Genomic DNA, 17,621 nt, shown 5'->3' on the forward strand with positions numbered 1-17,621 from the left:
AATTTTGAAGCAAGCTTGCAGTTTAAACTATGCGCGCTTAAGAAAGGCAGTCTGTCAGAGACAGAAGGAACAGACAACACACATAACAGACATAAGATTTTGCCTTAACATATATTCTCATATATGTATTAACACACAACACACATAACAGACAACATGTAAACATATATATTCTCATCCTTTAGTTGGTTATTGCAAGGAGTTGGGCACTTCCTTTAGCTTCATTAAGTGAAATTAGTAGGAAGGTCCCACATGGTTTTAAGAGCCTCCTTGCCTCTTCAAACACCACCAGTTAATCAAACTGGCAGGGCTCACAAAGCTTAGTTGACTGGGTACCCCTTTATATATGCATGCGTTGTTGTTGTTGCTTTTTGTTGTTGTTTTCTTTTGGGGGGGATAGAGAAGGGAGAAAGAGAGGGGTTGATTAGGATTTGGGTAACTTGTACAGGGGGCTATTTAGGGTTTTTCCTTTTCCTTGTTGCTTGGCAACTTCCTAACAGTTTAACGAGCTCTACCCACTCGGTTTCTTTTCTATTCCTTTCCTTTTTCCTATTTAATAACCTGGGGTCCTTTTCCACTCTGCCGATCCTGCCCAATTCCTCATGGGCTATCCCTCCTGGCAACCTCCTACCTATCGTCACAATCTCAGGAAAAGGGGCCCTACTGAACGCCCGCGCCATGCGGTGCCAGATCGGGTGATCCCTGGATAGAGTTTTGAACCGAAAATCCCCCTTGCTTTTGGAAGCGGGCTCACGCACGATAAACGTGTTACGTGGCACCGACCAGTGCGGCTGGGATTGGATAGAAAGCCAGACCCCTTCCTGCCCCCTCGGTGAGGACGCTCGGGAAGTTCGGAAGAAGAACTCCAACCCCTTGCTTTCAACTGGGACGTCCGTTGCGGAGAGTCGGCTGTTTTTCAAGTCGGGTCTCTCCGTCTTACTTTCAGACTCCCAATTGGTGCGGCTGGCTGGAGAGGTTTTAGAGAAAGAGATAGAGCTCAGAACCCCCCTTTCGGGTCGAGCAGCAGTCCACGGTCTCTCTCACCAATTGGACCAAGAGACAGGTGAGAAGGAGCGATAGAGAGGAGGGCAGAGAATTCAGTTGCCAGGAGATTTCCACCCCTTTCCCACCAGTGCACTGGATTTTCCTTTTCCTTATACTCACGCGTCTTCTATGATGATCCCGGGATCGATGAATAAGCCGGCTGGATCCCTCTTTGCTCCCCGGCTGAACTCCTGGGGCTTTCGATTACTGCCCGGAAGATGGCCGGGGGTCCAAAGGATCTTCCCAGGCAAAATGGCCTGGTGCCGGCTGAAGATTTCGGGGCCCCCGGTCAGCAACGCGGGAGAACCGCATGCCCCACGTTCGGGCGCCAACTGTTACGGCAAAATCTGAGTGTGAGGCTGCTCTGCCACCCAGCTCATCGGACTAAGTCCGTGGGTCCCTGCGGAGGAAAATGAGCTCAGCCGTAGACAGGAGCAAACTGCAGAAGATCCAAGTTTATTGCGCAACAGGTTCAAGGCGAGATTGAACCGTGAGAAAGGGGTGACATGAGTCTTTGAAACTCCCTCCATGTTCCAGAATACCGTGCAAAACACGTCATGAATACATTAAAGAGAGGTTTGGTTACACAGATTACATCATGAATATATTAAAGGGAGGTTGGGTTACACAGATTAACATATGGAGGAGGGAGGGGGGAATATGCAGAGTCGGAGATATGCGCAGATAAACACTTCCTGAGTACCGGTGATGAGAAGACAATGGTCCAGTCTGCCACCTGACATTGCCTGGAGGAAAGGCTGATCAGAGCGATTTGACAGGATTAGGGTCTTGACACCTTGAGGGATTATGGAGGACAGGGGAGGGGTGATGGAGTCCTAGAGAAATTGAGCAAATATATTGTAGCGAAGAAGGTGAAGAAGACATGCCCCCCCCTTCCGTAACACTCAGGCATACTTGCCGGGCAAAACCTCTAATGAAGATCTCCTTACGGTGACTTTGCCATTACTTACAGTCCTGCAAGTTGGACTTGTTTAGCTGTGATTCCTGCATTGCAAGGGGTTGGACTGGATGACCCTGTGGTTCCCTTCTATCTCTACAATTCTATCATTCTGTGATTGTAAAAAAAAAGGTAAAGGTAAAGGTCCCCTGACAGTTAAGTCCAGTCACAGACAACTCTGGGGTTGTGGCGCTCATCTCGCTTTACAGGCCGAGGGAGCCGGCGTTTTTCCGCAGACAGTTTTTCCGGGTCATGTGGCCAGTATGACTAAGCCGCTTCTGCCACAACGGAAAACCGAAACCAGAGCAGCGCACGGAAACGCCATTTACCTTCCCACCAGGGCGGTACCTATTTATCTACTTGCACTTTGACATGCTTTTGAACTGCTAGGTTGGCAGGAGCTGGGACTGAGTAACGGGAGCTCACCCTGTCATGGGGATTCGAACTGTCAACCTTCTGATCGGCAAACCCAAGAGGCTCAGTGGTTTAGACCACAGCGCTACCCGCGTCCCTCTGTGATTGTAGGGACCAGCTAAAGGGCAGAGGCCTGGAGCCTGAGGTTTCATGGGTCCTGAGACCTTTACAGAACTAGGATTTCTGAGGCCAGGCCAATCAGCACCAAGATTGCCCCTTTTAAAAACAATACAGTGGTACCTCGGGTTAAGAACTTAATTCGTTCCGGAGGTCCGTTCTTAACCTGAAACCGTTCTCAACCTGAAGCACCACTTTAGCTAATGGGGCCTCCCGCTGCTGCCATGCTGCTGCTACGTGATTTCTGTTCTCATCCTGAAGCAACGTTCTTAACCTGAAGTACTATTTCTGGGTTAGCAGAGTCTGTAACTGGAAGCATATGTAACCCGAGGTACCACTGTACACTATTGAGGCTTTCTTCTCAGTTTGGGGCATCTGTGAGCTCACATTGGATCCCTTGTCCTCTTGGCAAGCATTCTTCCGTGACATATCCTAGCGCTGCTCGTTCGGCACTCAGTTTAAGTGAAAATTATTGTTTCCCCAAACTTGCTGCAAGGTGGGGCACCGACACCCAGTTAGACTTTTTTGCCTTCTGGTCTTGCTGATGAGAGTTTTATCTCACTGGAGATTTGAGACTTTGGCAGTTTATTATCAGGTGAAACATGCTTGATGCAACTAACAGATTAATAGAGAGGAGTTGGGGAGTGCATGGGGGGGATGTTTAGCAACTGACTGTGCATGTCAAATATTAATTATGTTTCATTTCATATGTAGATGAAGCAATCAGCTGTATAGTGCCGAGATAATGCTTGCGTCTGGACTTGTTTTTTGACCTTGAAAAGGCTGCATGGCTCAGAAATCAGAATTCATATCTTAATTATACTATGTGACCGGAGTTAACACGAACCCTTCCAGGAGATAACAGGGTCCGTGGTACTGTACAGACTTTGCCTTCAGATCATAGCTTTCCGCTGAGCACCCTGTAATCTGTTTGACCTTAGTGCTGACAACAGCAATGTTTTTCTCAGCCTCGTTTTTTGAATAATGGGCGGGAGGAGAGCCAGGGCAACTTCATTAAAGTTGCACTTTGCCTGTGGAAGGTCCCTTACTCCATCCCTGGCATTTCCAAGTGGGGGCTAGGAATGCCCCTTGCCTGGAACCCGGGAGAGCTAGAGTTGCTGCCAGTGTTGGAACACAGAAAGGAGATGTAGACCAAAACATCTGGAGAGCACCAGGTCAAGGAAGGCTAGCCTATGCAGTAGCAAGGCGGACCCAATGAAAAGTTTAATTATAGCTGATGCCCGCCCACTAGGTAATCCCAACACCCCTTTTGGGAACCACTGGTGGTAGAGAGTAGGGGCAGGGAATCTTTTTCCAGCCCAAGGACTGCATTCCAGAGCTAGGCGAGGCCAGAGGCAAAAAGGAGGTGGACATACCTTCCAACATTTCACAGACGAAAATAGGGACATTTCTCACTCCCCACAACTGACCCCCCCTTGACCCCCCATTTTTGGTCCCTCCCACCCGCAGAGCATTTCCTATCAGAAGAAGGGCAACCACAACACCATTTTCCAATATTACGTTCCGGTTGCCACATTTCCCCATTAGTTTGCTTTTTTCAAAACGTCCCCATGATTTTTTTTTAATTTTTATTTTCTCATTTTGCAAATATTTTAACGAAAAAGCAAAGTCTTAACATAACCAATCTGCATTTCCCTCGACTTCCCGCTAATGTTTTAAGTTGTGTACAGTACTTCTTCAAATAGTCAATAATTTTTCCCCATTCTGTTTTAAAAAGTATCTCTTCTTGGAGTGGATCTACAAACAGGGGGAAAATGCTATAAATAAGTCAGAAATAAAATCGTTATAACACAAGAAAAAAATGCTATGTAAAATTGCATATAACACATTTAAAACACGGTTTTTTTTCTTACTAATGTATCTGAGTCCTTGGTTTCTTATTCTTCCAGTAAGCTTCGCCATTTCTGCATACTCCATCAGTTTTGATTGCCACTCCTCCTTCGTTGGAACTGTTTCTTCTTTCCATCTCTCGGCATAAATCATTCGAGCAGCTGTAGTAGCGTACACAAATTATTATTTTCTTTTCTTTGGGTATTTTTCCACCATTATACCTAAAAGAAAAGCTTCTGGGGGGGGGGTTAAAACAAAAGTTATCTTCAACATTTTCCCCCCAGAAAGCTTTTGCTATCTTACATGACCATCAAAATGTCCTCATGAAAGCCTCTCTTCTTTTTATAGGGTAGGTAGAACTGGAGATAAGCTTATGGAACCCAGGCAGGAGGCAGGGCTCAAAATAAGTTTGCAAACCACCGATCTAGTTCAACACTCTAACCATGACACTGCACTGGCTTAAAAGGGCGATGCTGTATGAGGCATGGTAAGAGTCTGGCAGTCCTCCTTGCAGTTTAAAATAAAATATGAGGCCGAGGGTTTGTGCATCTGCTTCCATCCTCACCGATAACATGGTGCGACCAGGTAATGCTTGCAAGAAGTCTGGGAGGTAACTTTACCCAGCAGGTCACGGGGATGGCTGCAATTCCAAGGCATAAGCCAAGCCTGCCTTTAATTACCTTGGAGAAAGCATCTTGATCCACGCACAATTAAATATTCATTCTGTGTAACTAGACGGTTTCGTTGGATGCAAAGCAATATGAAATTTAGCTGGCACAAAGCCCTACCACCCAACACATCTAATAAATTCTTTGCGAGGCCTTGTGGCTTCGAACCAATCTTCTTTCCCTCCCCCCCCCGCCCCGCTTCCATCCTACTTTCTTGATCTTATTTAATTTTGATAAATTTGTCCCCCCCCCTCTCTCTGCCTCCTTCACCTTTATGTCTGAACAATCAGGGCACATATGGGATTTTTTAGACAGGAGGAAATGACGGAATCTGGGCTAGGCCTGGGAAAAATAAACAACCAAATTGTTCAGCGAGGAATAGAGGCAAGAGGAAAATGTGATTCTCTTTCTCTCGTTTTCACAAGCATTGCCAGCTAACTACTTTGGCAGCCAGAGCCACGGATAATAATAATCAAACCTCTTTTTAAAGTCAAGGCAGAGCTGAGGTAAATATTTGTATAATATTTTATTACAATCTGAATTTGTTCCTTGATTGAGAACATTTCCTACGGACGGGCCCACTGGAAAATCAAATTGATATGTAATTGAAGTTGCTGGGATTTGTATTTGTTTTTAGCTGGGCTGCCTACAGAATACCGGCTGAGCCTCTGCGAGAATCAGGACAGATTTCAAATTGCACTGCTCTTGGAATGAGAGGCAAAGAGGTGGGGGGAAGCCCAGGTAGCTCAGCAGATGAAAATCTCATTTTATACTGTTGTGGGTTTGAGAGCTCAGTCTGGATGATGCCCCAAGCCCCCTTCCAATTCTTGGGGTCCTGTACCCAGTGAGGGTTAGGATTTAACTGAGGATTCTATTGTTTGAACTAGTCAGATTCTTTGTAAGGCAGTGACCTGAGCTGGCCATATAAGTGTCCTCATCAACATCCCAAAAGAATTAGCTAGGCTGTGAGAGCTGTAACTGAGTGATGATGCCCTTCAGGCAAAAGGGTGGGCTTTCCTCTACCCCTCTCACCTAGCTTCTAGGTAGAAGAACAAGAGCCAGAGTAGATGCGTATGCGCTGGAAGACGGCTTGGAAGCTGGAGCCGTAGAGACCTGCTTGCTCTGTGCTCCTACGCCGCAACTAATAGAGAAGCAAGTTCTGCGGGGGGGGGGGGTGTTAGTGCTATGAGCCCTTCCAGCTTCTTCTCAAGTTGTATATATGAGTAAGTAAAATCATATATCCTAAAGACACCACAGTCTCTGTTAAGTTGTGGGTGAACATATCAGACGACACAGCGATTCTTCAAACAGCTCTTGTTTATTCACAGGCCAGAACAGAACTGAACTGAAGGGTTCAGCCAGCCTGCTTATATAGAGCTCCACTAGAATGCAACAGTAACCACTTTCTGTAACTATCCAATCGCTGAACATCACTTTCAATCCCTTATTTATATATGTGGACCTGAGTGAAAACTATCTACAGTATCCCCCTGCTGGCTCAGGGTGGGAACTTCAGTACATAACAGTCACCTCATTCCAAGGAAACTGAGCCAGGGTAAGTGCCTGGAACCCCTGGGTTCTCTCACCACTCAGAGATTGGGATGGCATGTACCAGTATAAGAAGGTCCCAAGGTGAATCTCTGATGGCATCACCAGGTAGGACTGGGGAGGACCCACTGGAGAGCTAATGCCCAGTCAGTGTGGAACAGTACTGACCAATGGTCTGGCTCGGTATACGGCAGCTTGTTCCTGAAGAGCCAGTGAGGAAAGACTGTGACAACCCACTTGTTTTTTCTTCTCTGTAGGAAATTATGTTCATGTAGGCTTTTCCTGACCTGACCTGGGTTTTGGGTGTAAAAATGGCATTGGGAATTTTGCTGAATCGGCAAAATGTCAGGGGAAATCCGGATGTATGGCAAAGTGATGGAAAAAGCAGTGGAAACAGCTCAAAAAGCTTTAAATCACTATTTTTGGGGTTAGGTTTCCCCAAGGAAGCAAAACAATTTTGGGGGCTTCTTAAAAAAAAGTTCAGGAATTTTACTTTTTGAAATATGGCAACCCTAGTTCATGGCAAAGCAAGCCTGTCTCTTTTTGAAAAATTCTGCACAGGCAGAGACCTTTGGAGATGAAAGCTCAGTGGAATATCTCCATGTGACCTTGATCCTCCAAGGCAATGAAGACTTCTTCTTCTTCTTCTTCTTCTTCTTCTTCTTCTTCTTCTTCTTCTTCTTCGCATTTCTACCCCACCTTTGGTTCTTCCCCTCCTCATTCAATCCCCACAGTAACCCTGCGAGGGAGGTTAGGCTGAGAGGCAGTGACTGGTCCAAGGGTCACCCAATGAGCTTCAGGGCCAAGTGGGGATTTGAACCCTGGTCTCCGAGGTCCCCGTTCGACTCTCTAACCACTATGCCACACTGGCTCTCATCAATTCTGCCAGGAGGCTGCAGCGAGAATGATGGGCAGATTTCGGAGACCTGACCCACAGAGCCTAGGCAGAATTCAGTCTTGGCAGATTAACTGTTGGGCCTTGGCTCTAGGCGTTATATGTAGGGCTGCCTTTGAAGATGGTTCTGAAACTGCAGAGGACCCAGGTGTTGTGACACCACCTCTAATGGTCCGCCTCTCCCCCATTTCATACTAACCAATCTAACCACTACACCACCACTGGCTCTCCTATGGCCTCTGGTTGGGTTTCTAGTGTGTGTTAATGAGTCTGCTTCACTTACATCTTCTGGTTGGCAGTGAGAGGTTCCTGTGAGCTCCTTCAAAAATAATTTGCTTTTCAGAGGGGTGGGAAGTGCTTGGGAAGCATTATATTTTTACTGGTGTGTGTGTGTGTGTGTGTGTGTGTGTGTGTGCCCCCGTCCCTTGGAAGTGAGCACACACACATCCACCTGAAGCAAAGAAGCTTCCTTTTGAATTTGCTTACGTGCAAATTGAGGCGCCCTTAATGAGGCAGCCAAGGCTGGCGGATAAAGCACAAAGCCAATTAGCTGTCTTGGAAAAGAAAAAGAAGAAGAAGAAAACCCGACGTGTTCATTAGCATGAAAATAAAGCTAAACTTTTAGAAGATAATTGCATCTCCCTATAAAAAAAAAAAAGTATTCTTGATCTATGACAGTCTCATAAATATGCATTCTTATATAAATACTCTTCCCGAAGGCGGGAATATGCGCCCCAGAAATATTTGAACCATTTCAGACAGTGACAAAACCAAACCAAAAGGAATTCTTCTTCCTTTCCTAAGCCTCCCTCCCAATATGACAAAAATCATCGGCAACACAACCCTGTTCTTGAGTGCCAAGCACGGGGAAGGGCTGCAGTTTGGTGGGAGAGCATCTGCTTGGTATGAAGAAGGTTCAATCCCTGATGCCATTTCTAGGTGGGGTTGGCAGAGATCCCTCGTCTGAAACCCTGGAGAGCCTCTGCCAGTCAGTGCAGGCAATACTAAGCTAGATAGGCCTGACTCTGGAGGACTCAGCAGCTTCCTATATACAGTGGTACCTCGGGTTACATACGCTTCAGGTTACATACGCTTCAGGTTACAGCCTCCGCTAACTCAGAAATATTACCTCAGGTTAAGAACTTTGCTTCAGGATGAGAACAGAAATCGTGCTCCAGCGGCGCGGCAGCAGCAGGAGGCCCCATTAGCTAAAGTGGTGCTTCAGGTTAAGAACAGTTTCAGGTTAAGTACGGACCTCCGGAACGAATTAAGTACTTAACCTGAGGTACCACTGTATGCCCATTTTAGACTTCATACAGCACCCTCCAGGCTCTGCAGGAGAACCTGTGTGATGGGCCTGGGAGACCTGGGTTCAAATTCCCCTCGCAGCCACAAAGTCCACCCTGGGCTTCATGCTGTCTCTAGCCCAGTCAGTAGAGTATGAGACTTTTAATCCCAGGTGTCATGAGTTTGAGCCACACATTGGGTGAAACATTCCTGCACTGCAGAGGGTTGGACTAGATGGACCCTCAAGGCCCCTTATAAATCGATGCTTCTATGATTCTATTCTGTGCCTAATTTACCTCACAAAGTTGTTGTGCAGATAAATGGTTGAAGTGTGTACACGCTGCCTTGAGCTCCTTGGAGAAACGGTGGGATATAAATATAATACAGTGGTACCTCAGGTTGCATACGCTTCAGGTTACATACGCTTCAGGTTACAGACTCCACTAACCCAGAAATAGTACCTCGGGTTAAGAACTTTGCTTCAGGATGAGAACAGAAATCGTGCGGCGGCGGCGCGGCGGCAGCAGCGGGAGGCCCCATTAGCCAAAGTGGTACCTCAGGTGAAGAACAGTTTCAGGTTAAGAACAGACCTCCAGAACGAATTAAGTACTTAACCCGAGGTACCACTGTAATAAATAAAACAAACCTTGTGCCTTCTATAGAGTGCCGTGGGCGGGCTGGCGTCTCATCCTGAGCCGAATTGGGCCGACTGTTTCCTCAACTCCCTCACGAAACTGTGCTGCATCAGGAAGGTCTTGAAAAAGAGAGGCAGTGTGTCTAGAGTGTTGGAGACCAGGGTTCAAATCTTCCCACTGGGCCATGTAGCTCTCTGGGTGAGCTTGGGCCCTCAGCCTGATCTACTTCACAGGGTTGTTGTGGGGATTAAATGAGGAGAGTTGAACTGTGGAGGCCACCTTGAGGTGTTTGGAGGAGAAGGTGGGATAGAAATGCTAAAAATGATTATGACGGTGATGTCAACAGAAGGGGGCTGATGGGAAATGAAGTCCAAAACATCTGTAAGATGCCAGGTGGGCAAATGTTTTCTTAGAGAGTAGCTGTTAAGATGTCTGGCTTGGTAGCCCATAATAAGACCCCCTCTCCCAGCTTGTTTCCATTTCCCAGCCTCAATCTCATCTTTCAGCTGTGGGTGTCAACACCGACACAGATGCTAAACCAGAAGTGCTTAAATAGACTTTCCAATGGAGGGGGCGGAAAGCCATCCTGCAGTTCTCTTTCCTCTTAAGGTGTTAAGTGCTGAATTCTCCGACTCCTTTGCAGAACCCAAACACTCAAAAGATTAAACCGGGAGAAGATCTGGGCATGAGCAATTGACGGCTTCTGTTGTGAGTAGCACCACCAAGAAAAGAAAAAAATAACTTAGCCTTCCCCTGGGGCTTTGGGCATGATGTGTGAGAGAATTGGCCTGTCAGGCACAGAGTGGGAGTGGGGTGAATATACCAACAGCAGGAAGAACCCTAAATGGATATTGGAATGGCTGCTTAGGAAATGCTAGAAGATGGGCATTTGCTTGCTGGAAACTGTGGCATAGGGCAGGATGGGAAGGGCAGAAATCGTGGACTTGTAAAAAGGTAGGGTTGGAAGAGATCTGAGGGGTCATCTAGCCTGACCCCCTGCAATGCAGGAAGTCCCTTGTCTTAGACTTCATTGAAGGGCATCTTTTCACCCCTTCACTGTTGGCTTGCTCGCTGGCACTCTCCCCCCAAGTATTGTAGGGGGCGAAGTAGATGACCCTTTGAGCCCCCTTCAGCTCTACAATTCGATGATGCTAAGTAGTGATGAGGATTGAGTCACAACATGTACATGTCTGCAGACAGGCAGGGCCTTCTTCACTCAGGCCCCTTGCCACTTGGAAAGCATATGCCAACATTATCTCAGAAGCAGAGGTGAGAATACGCTGCCTGGTGCTCAAAACATAGCTGATCAATAGCCATATGTATGAACTGAGCAACCATTTCTTGCAAGGATCCCAGGCTGTGCACACACCATATGTCTAAAGTCCACACACCCAAGGATCCTGGGGACTGTACTTTACCCCTCACAGAGCTACAATTCCCAGCACCCTTAAACTACAGTTTCCATGATTCTCTGCAGGGCAGTGGGAGTCTTTATTCCCTGCCTCTTTGGTGTTCAGGGTGCTGCCACTCTCTTCACAGACATAATTGGGTTTGGCAGCTAAATATAATAGCCAAGCACCTGTTCCCCGCAGCTGTCATGAAAGCCGCTGCTAATGGCACCAGAGAGAGGCCTGAGGGATTGGTTGCAAATACTCTTTGGGCAGCAGGTGCCGGGAGCAATGGCCGACCTGCTCGAGCACTCTGAAATACAAGCAGCTAATGGGTAACCCAGGACGAGGGAGATTGGAGGGCCTAATGGAGAGGATTATCAAGGACCTGGGTTGGGAAAGGCCACAGTCAGGCCTTCTTCTGAGGCTGTGATGGCCATTTTGGAAAGTGATCAAAGGCAAGGGTCTGTCATCAGGAAATCACTGTCCACAGCCAGCCAGCTGGGTGTTAGGGACTGTTCTGTATGGGTTAGGGATGGCAAGAGCTACTCAGAGCTCCACTCTCTCTCTCTCTCTCTCATGCACACACGCAAACACACATCTCTTGTCTCACGAATACATTATCTTTAAGCAGATTTATAGCAGAATTCTTTGAGTTTATGCATCTGAGCACAGAATGAACCTTTAACTGACAGAGCTCTAGAACTCTCCCACCCTGGCCCTGCTATCACAGTGGAGATTACCTCTGTAAAGTGGTACCTCGGGTTAAGTACTTAATTCGTTCCGGAGGTCTGTTCTTAACCTGAAACTGTTCTTAACCTGAAGCACCACTTTATCTAATGGAGCCTCCCGCTGCCGCTGCGCCATGCGCCTACTGCGCAATTTCTGTTCCCATCCTGAAGCAAAGTTCTTAACCTGAGGTAATATTTCTGGGTTAGTGGAGTCTGTAACCTGAAGTCTATGTAACCCGAGGTACCATTGTGTTATTATTGGGCATTTGGAAAATGGTACATATCAAGCCCTATGCCTGGTGCTTCCCCATCATAATTCCATAAGCATAGCCTGCTGGATCAGGCCAATAGACGGTAAGTTCTCATGGAAGTTATTCATCGTTTTAGCACGAATTTCTCCTGATTTGTATGCAATTTTGTTTACTGCGTGCATTTTTTGCAAAACAATTTCTCCTGGTATAGTGCATGCTGATATTTTCACTAATATGTATATGCGTTTTATTCTGGTAGATGCATTTCCCTACGCATTGTTTGGCTGAAGAACTGCGTTGCAAAATTCAAAGCATTGTGACTTGGAAGGAAGGAAGGTGTTTTGATTTGCATAATTAGGCAGATTAGATCACCTCTCATTTAAATGCAGACTTCATCAAACTTTGGTCCCACCCATCCTCACAACTCCTTCCTTGGTCACCTCAAAAGCAAGGTAAGCGTGAGGTACCTCACCGATGAGAATTTCTCAAGCGTAGTCCTCTTTTGCGTGAATGCTCCCAGTCCCTGTTGCATCCTGCATTTATCTCTGTGCCTTTGAAAAGGAGATGGGCGGCTGGGAAACTGAGCTCGGGGAACACAGGGTGAACTCTGTTGCTCCAATATAAAGTGCCCTGTAATTCTATATGTGGACAGGATGTTGGCTTAACATCGTATCAGCAAGACGGGCCTTCCGGGGGGGGGGGGGCTGTGGCTTTTAACATGCTGCTGACAGAGAGCAAACAGGCTGCCCTCTTGATCCAGGAGGGCTTGGGTTTCTCCCCCATCCATCACTCCCATAATAGCCCTGAGGACAAAAAGGGTTCAAAGACACCCAATCCCCAAATCTTGGGATAAACTGCAGGCACAGGGGGATGAATTCCAAGATTTAAATGTTCCTTAAAAATGAGTGAAAGTGATCTCAAATCTGGAATTATAATGAATTCTGATAACATTTAAGGGCTAGGGAATGAGTTTTTACACCGTTGTTCCTTGAGGGTCTTCATCAGTTACCACAGCCTTAAAAAGATTCATAGGATATATTATGTAGCTTATTAAGAATCAGTGCCTGAATTTGTTTGTTTTTCTGTTCTTGGCATCTGTGAATTTCAGTTTCAACCAGTTTCCCATTTTTTCCACACTGGGATTAAAAAGGAATATCGTGCAGATAAACAAACAAACCAAAGAGCGTTGCAGGAGAGGGGAGGGAGTCTTTGCCAGCCATATGAGCAAAATCCAAAGGCTCCTTTCCACAGTAGCTGTAGTCAAAAGGTAAAGTGCCCAAGGCTGGACACTATGTGCTTAAAATGTCATTATCCCTCTTAACAGGAGTAACGGTGTTCTGTTGAGTAAACTGTCTGTTTGCTTTGGAGTCAATACAATGGCTGGCCGGCGGGTTTGATGAATGGTTCAACGTACATATAAGTCACTTATTAATCCACTGTGACAATGCAGACCGCGCTTTTCCCATGTTCATTGTCTAGGGGGCATCCTGCTACCATGGAGCCTCTGTTTCCACAGATTACACTTACACACACACACACTCTGCACACACATCTCCCACGGCATGTTTCATAAACAGATCCCTCAGATTACGATCAGATGATTTCGATTTGAATGCTATTTGGACAATGGGGCCATGTGATGATATTGTATGCCCTCATCCACCTCGACTGGCTGCGACGGCACCTGAACCTGTCTGGCTTGTGCCTCCTAAGTAGGAGGAGCTTCGGGGCAGCGTGGGAGGGGTTGGTTAAGAAAGATCTCGCCCCATCCCCAAAAAACACTCTGGAGTGGCTGCTGGCACATGAGACCACACGGCACAATACGTTTGTCAGTCTTTAAGAGCCGAGAACCGTAGTTGAGTTGGAAGGAACCCCAAGGCTCATCCAGTCCAATCTCCTCTACAATGCAATGAATTGCAGCTAAAGAATCCTTGGCAGATAACTGTCCAACATTTGTTTAAAATCCTCCAATGCCATTATCGCATTCTTGGTTCTTCAAACATTATCTTGACCCGTTGTAATCTGTCCTTGTTTTAGCACCAAAAGAAGAGCAATCTACCTGTGTTCTCATGAACCAGACCTTTGGATTTAGTAAGTTAAGCATTTAAAGCTTACTTAACAGTGTGTGGTCTGGTCATTACGAGAGGGGTAAAGGGAGGGAGACAAGAGCTTTAAAGCAGACTAAGTGGAATATGCAAACCTATTTTCCACTCTGAAAGTGATTTTTTACTCTGCTGGAGGCTCTCTCACCCTAGAGAGTGTGCAGAGCCCTGCCTTTTGAATCCAGGTACCCACATTTTCTTATGTTAATTACACACATGTGGGTCAGATCTATTTTCCACCTCCAGGGATCCCGCACCACTTTCCTAACAACACTCCTGCAAGCTATTGAATTTGTGTAATGTCGTTATTGTTGTTGTTGTTTGAAGGGTGGGATTTGGCTGAAATCTGAAATTAGTTTAGTAGATTTCAATAAGGGACCACCTTCCTTCCTCCCCTCCTCATTTCAGTAACTCTTTGAGAGGTGAAGAGCACACAATTAAACTATGGAACTCACTGCCACAGGAGGCAGTGATGGTCACCAACTTAGATGGCTTTAAAGGAGGATTAGACAAATTCATGGAAGAGAGGGCTATTGATGGCTACTCGCCACAATGGCTATGCTCAGCCTCTACAGTAGGAGGCAGCAATGCTCCTGAATCACAGGAGGGGAGAGGGTTCTTGTGCACAGATCCCGCTTGCAGGCTTCCCACAGGCATCTGGTCACAGCCTCCCCCCCCCACTAGATGGGCCATTGGCCTGATCCAGCAGGCTCTTTTTGTACTGGCTCCTAGCCCTGAAAAAAAAGGAGACCTATCCACTATCTCAACGATTATTCATTTAAATATTAACCTCTTGACTAATCTGCCTCATTCTCACTGGAGACCTCTTTCGCTATCTGCATTGCAATGTTTATCCCCTGCAATTTCTGAAAGGATAAGAGGACCATCAAGCTTTTCCTAGTTAAACGCAACCCTGACATTTCAGGTAATCCAGGCGCTGGCCTCAAGCTGCTCTTTGCCCGCTCTCCTCTCTTCCTCCCTCACAATGATTAACTTTGCTATCCACACAACAAGGCCCGGCTAATCTCTGCACTGCAAATACGGCTATTAGCAAGAGCAAGCTATCATGAGCGCAAAATGCAACCCTTCCATTTAAAACGCAGCCTATCTGTAAGCTCAGGATGAAGACCGAGAATGTATGATGCCTTAAGAGGTCTTCTGAGAATGGAGATGCCAGCGATTGAAACTGCAGCCTTCCGCATTCAGGGCAGATAGATGCTCTACCCCTGAGCCATTCTCTTCCCAGAAAATGGGACTGTAAGCTTACAGCCCCTGGCAATTTTCCTGCACACGTGAGCTAATCCTAATGTCTGTAGTGCACCCCCTGCTCACTGTCACCACTGGTGTGCTGCATCCCATGCTGGACTCGCTTCCCTTGGGTTGGGACCGATGGAGCAGGTCTGCAGGGTCTGCTCAAATTTGAGTGCGTGGCATTTGGAAAGTAGCTTTTCTTAAGGATGTAAGAACCACCTGCTGGGTCAGGCCAGGCCAGCCTCCTGTTCTCACCGTGGCCAGCCAGAAGACTGGGCTGGGAAGCCCTTAAGCAGGGCCTGAGCACAAGACCACCCTCCCCTCTTGCCATTTCCAGCAACTGGTATTCAGAAGAATTCCTGCCTCCAACCATGGATGGCAGCAATTTCATGTAACACCTTGCAGTGATGGGGAAGAGTTGCTCCTTTGGTGAGTGGAGGTGCTTGGGTGCTGTGTCCTTTCAGCCAACCCCCAGAATTTATTAAAGGTAAAAGACCCCTGACAGTTAAGTCCAGTTACAAACGACACTGGAGTTGCGGCACTCATCTCGCTTTACTGGCCGAGGGAGCCGACGTTAGTCCACAGACAGTTTTTCTGGGTCATGTGGCCTGCATGACTAAGCCGCTTCTGGCGAAACCAGAGTAGTGCATGGAAACGGCGTTTACCTTCCTGCCAGAGTGGTACCTATTTATCTACTTGCACTTTGACATGCTTTTGAACTGCTAGGTTGGCAGGAGCTGAGACTGAACAACAGGAGCTCACCCCGTTGCGGGGATTCGAACCACCGACCTTCCAATCTGCAAGCCCCCGGCTCAGTGGTTTACACCACAGCGCCACCCATGTCCCCAGAATTTATGAGCAACCCCCAAAATTGTTCAAGGTGACAGCAAGCCTTTCATGTGTTGCTTTCACCAAACTCCCATACTAGAGATGAACCCCTGCCCTCTTGAAGGAAGAGGTCCCAAGTTTTAGCACTGCCCCCCTTTCCAGGAGCATTCCTTATTCCCTTGCAACTTAGCCTCATTCAGCCCTCTCTTGGCCTAGCAAAGAGCTTGGCTTGGCCTTGAAAGAGTCCCAAAGGCAAGTAAGAGGTGACATGGTGGACGTCGATAACAAACGTTGCACAAATTCATGGAAGAGAGGGCTATCAGTGGCAACTAGCCGGGATGGCATACCCGCCAACATTTCTCTGATGAAAATAAGGACATCCAGTGGCTATGCTCTTCCCCCACAATTTGAGGCAGTAATGCCTCTGAATACCAGTTGCTGGAAAGCACAGGGAGTGAGAGGGCCCTTGTGGTCAGGTTCTGCTTCTGGGTTTCCCGAGGCATGTAATAAAAAATTTAAGGTCTAATATATATAATAAATGTTCATAAATGTACCAACCAAGCACGTACATAGATATGTGGACCACATGTCTGGAGCAGCACAGGAAGACCGTCCTGAAACCGTTTCGACTGACCAAAAGTTGGATTTTTTCTTCTTTATGTGTTTTATTATTGTTTTTTGATGATTTTTTGTTGACCTTTTCTGTGTATCTTTTTTGTATTTTTGGCTATGTTTGTTTCTTTTTCTTGGTGGTATGTATCTATGTTTTTTTTTTTTTGGTAAAATCATAATAAATATTTTATATATATAAAAAAACCAAATGTTTTCTCTGCAAGGAGTGAGGGGGTGAGGGAACATTCCCATTGTCTCAGGAATTGGGTAATCACTATCTCAAAGGAATGGCCAGACTACCAGGAAAGGCAATCAGATAAGGCATTATCAGATAACCTAGCAGATAGGAAAAACAACATTCAAATTTCTGTTGTAGACCGCCTTTTCTGTGATGTAGGTATGATGTTTGTGGGGGGGTGGTCTTCTGTGATGTATGTGTGATGTTGGAGGGGTGGTCTTGAGCTCCAGGGAAGGCAATTTAAAATATCTATATAAGGGCAGGCACACCTTTGTTCTGGGTCCTCCTTTCTCCTGCGTGTGATGGGAGCACCCTGTTGCAACAGTTCAATAAAGATCAGGCTTACTAGCAGCTTTGCTTCTCAATATTCTCTGGTTGGCCTCTGTTATTTTCTCCTGCCAATGGAGAACCTACAAAGGACTCTATAAGGGCTCTTGTGTCCCCCAGAAGGGAATAAGGGTAGATTTTGTTTACAACAGGCACCTGGTTGGCCAATGTGAGAACATGATGCTGGACTAGATGGATTAGATGGGGCACTGGCCTGATCCAGCAGGCTCTTCTCATGTGGCTATGTTAACACTGAGATGACTCAGGGAGGTGGGGAGCCTCTCAGGAAGCCTCAGTTAATTTTTATTGCTTCGTGGATTTAAGGATTTGGAGGAAGATAAATTCCACGGAGCCCTCCACTGCCAGCTCACCCAGATAACATTTGCATGCTCTGGGTGTTTGCTGCCTTGCTGATCCCTCTCAAATTCCGCTCCCTGTTCAAACTTTTTCCCCCTCCACCTTGCGAAGGATCAGTG

At 46.7% G+C, this 17,621-nt stretch overlaps 1 long non-coding RNA gene across 1 annotated transcript; it reads right to left on the bottom strand.

Annotated features, from left to right (window-relative positions):
• Nucleotides 1–4,204: 4,204 nt before the first annotated feature.
• On the bottom strand, nucleotides 4,205–15,454 carry LOC307202800. Its single transcript, XR_013833008.1, has 3 exons — nucleotides 12,255–15,454; nucleotides 4,408–4,545; nucleotides 4,205–4,291 (listed from the first exon to the last, which is right to left on the bottom strand). It is a non-coding gene; the product is annotated as an uncharacterized lncRNA (long non-coding RNA).
• Nucleotides 15,455–17,621: the final 2,167 nt, after the last annotated feature.

The sequence above is a fragment of the Podarcis cretensis genome, assembly GCF_951804945.1.
Source record: "Podarcis cretensis genome assembly, chromosome: 14".
In the NCBI taxonomy this organism is placed as follows: domain Eukaryota; kingdom Metazoa; phylum Chordata; class Lepidosauria; order Squamata; family Lacertidae; genus Podarcis; species Podarcis cretensis.